Here is a 2,932-nt window from a genome sequence, read left to right as displayed (position 1 = left end):
GCAGCCTCCGGCGACCTCTGGGACAGCCAACTTACACTTTCAGCTTGGCCTCTGGGGCCTCGTTGGGCCTCCTTTTGGCTTCCTGGATAGTCGGGGTGGGCTGGAGTAACCCGGTAAAAGTCTAAGACGGGATCGGGCCTAGCAGTCCCCCGAGCAGTAGGGAGAGCTTATGCTAGACCGAGAGAGAACATTTAGGATTAACGTTACAGGTTCGGTATTTGGAAACGTAACTCCGAAGCGACAGTCTGGACCCTAGCAGGCTGCAGAGTGAGGAGAATGTACTAGAACCGCGCAGTGGTGGAAACTTGGGTCTTCTCCCCTGGGTGGGGATTGAGCCAGTTGAGGATTTCCCGGACAGGGCTGCACCCTCAAGCTCTGGGCACCTGTTCTTACAGCGAAGGAGACAGAGGCCTCTAGATAGGAAATGACTGCCCCAAGGTCATCCACTCAGTAAGTCACGTTGGGAGTGTGGGAGAGGGCTGGGCAGTTGCAGTGTATTGGTTGCCTCTGGTTCGAGTCCCTCGGCCGTTTGTTGCGTGAGCTTGGGCAGTTCTCTTACGCTTTGTGCCCCCCAGTTCTCGCCAAGTTGCGAACATAGTACCTGGTGGACTGGAGGAATGAATTGTGTATAAAACAGGGCAGGGAGGTCTGATTCAGAACTGCTGGGGACAGCTCTCCCAGTAGGGCGCTGTATTCGGAAGGCCCTTGGCCAGCTCCGCTTACATCCTTCTGGGCTAACATTTAGGGTGACAGGAGAGAGGATCTGGTCCTTCTGGAGTATCTATTGGGTATGAAACCCAGTGAGCGATTGCGGGTGGAGGGAGGCTAAATCAAGCTGAATATTAAAGCGAGAGGACAAAGGTGAAGCGCAGTGAGGTCTCCTTACCTGGAGTTTAGGAAATGGCAGATTTTACTCAAGTTTGTAAGAAGTAGAGTCTTTTAAAGGGGAGGGTCGTATTGATCTTTGAAGTCATTCCATGCCTCAGTCTTTCCAGCAGCGTGGGAGGGCTGGGAGTGGAAGCAACTGCTTGGTGCACGCGTGCTCAGTCGTGCGGCCTCGCGAGGCGGAGGGCGGGTGGCAGTTCTCATAAGCCAGGCTGCACAGACAAGCCAGGTCACTGGGCCAGGAGAAGGCTAGAGTGAGAGTGAACCGGAGCGAGTGTCCCACAGTCACCCTCTCACTCAAAACGGGCGTTGGCACCTTCCCACACCTTACTATCTTAACCCGACAGGCCAGCAAGCATGTTATCTGGGAAGGGCGTTCGGACAGGGTCCTCGCTGGAGGTCACTTTGTGTCCTTTTGATTACAAGGCTCACTTTGCCCTGTGAGATAAGTTGAGGGAAGAAGTGGCAGTTGGTAAGCCTAAATGGAGGTGCGGAGTAACTGACTACCTTGGCTTCCACATCTGTAGGTGGGGTGCGAGGTCTCCTGATTGGCGCCTCACCTTTAGGGGCCATTGGGAGGTGCAAGTCAGATGGCAGCATAAAGCCCCTTGGGAAGCTGAGGAGGGTGCGGCTGTGGGCCTGCAGCTCGCGGCTCCTAGAAGGACAGCAGTGCCAAGGGGCCGTGGCTGCGGCTCACCGAGGAGCTTGTCCGGAGGTGCTGGTTGGGTGCTTTGTCAGATTGCAGGTGAACATTCAGGGTAAGCCTAACTGTGCTGCAAAGTAATTTGGAAAACTTTCTTCTTTTTTGGAGAGGTTTTTGCTATAGGGCATGTGCGCTCACCAGAAAGACAGACAGAGAGACAGAAAGCAAGAAATCACCACTTGGGGGTGGCCACACCGCAATCCTTTCTCCTCCCTTTTCCTCTTGGGATCTTGGGCACGCATGCACACATGCCCAGCGTGCTCGCCCGGCGTGAGTTTTAAGCTACCAGGTCTTGAACTCAAACCGCAGTCGACTACATGGAAGTCCAGCAACATAGCCATTACACTCACTGCTAGTCCCGGAGATTTTGGTTTTTTAAAGAGTTTGGGGAATCTTCAGTGTGTGTCTTGAGTACTACGTAGTGTATAGGAAGCAACATGCTACAGGGAAAAAAATCAATTCTAATGTTCCTGTTGATGAGAAACAAATTCCAAAAGCCTAAACAAGGCACTATCAATCTATTTTGATTTTTATTTTTGGAGAGGTTTTTGTTATAGGGCACGTGTGCTCACCAGAGAGACAGAGACAGTCAGAGAGACAGAAAGCGAGAAATTACCCCTTAGGGGGGATGGCCACACTGCAGTCCCTGCTCCATTCTCCTCTCGGGATCTTGGGCACACATGCACAGGCGCCTAGCGTGAGTTTAAGCCACCGGGTCCAGGACTCGAACCGTGGTCGACTACGTGGGAGTCCAGCGACATAGCCATTACACTAACTGCTGGTCCCAAGTATCAGTCTATTTTTAAGTGGATGAGCATTTACAAGAAGACCACGTTGAGTTTTATGTATTGTTCCCCTCTCCATGCTTTTATTTTTTTTATTTTTTTGGAGAGATTTTCGCTGTAGGGCGCGTGTGCTCGCCAGACAGACAGAGACATAGAGACAGAAAGCGAGAAATCACCCCCCAGGGGGGATGGTCACGCCGCAATCCCTTCTCCTCCATTCTCCTCTCGGGATCTTGGGCACGCACGCACACGCGCCCGGCGTGAGTTTTAAGCCACCGGGTCCGGGACACGAACCGTGGTCGACTACGTGGGAGTCCAGCGACATAGCCATTACGCTAACTGCTGGTTCCCTCCATGCTTTTATTTTTTAAAAGAATTACTTCATTTTATTTATCATTATTATTTTCTAATTTGCTAAGGGTATGTGCGCCCACCAGAGAAAGAAAAGAAACATGGAAAGCAGGCTGTAAGGTCCAGGACTTGAACCATGGTTAGCCATGTGGGGAGTAAGGCGCCTTAACCACCCTGCAACCTGCCGGCCCCATATTTTTATTTTTCA

General features: G+C 51.9%; 1 protein-coding gene across 1 annotated transcript in view; it reads left to right on the top strand.

Moving 5' to 3' along the window:
• The window catches only part of CANX (calnexin), a 35,544-nt gene that overhangs the window by 868 nt on the left and 31,744 nt on the right, over positions 1-2,932 (top strand). The window lies entirely within an intron of this gene.

This window comes from Tupaia chinensis, unplaced genomic scaffold (genome assembly GCF_000334495.1).
Source record: "Tupaia chinensis unplaced genomic scaffold, TupChi_1.0 Scaffold000214_1, whole genome shotgun sequence".
Taxonomy (NCBI): Eukaryota; Metazoa; Chordata; class Mammalia; order Scandentia; family Tupaiidae; genus Tupaia; species Tupaia belangeri.
The sequence above is the reverse complement of the archived record's forward strand: the minus strand, read 5'-3'. Positions and strand labels throughout refer to the sequence as shown.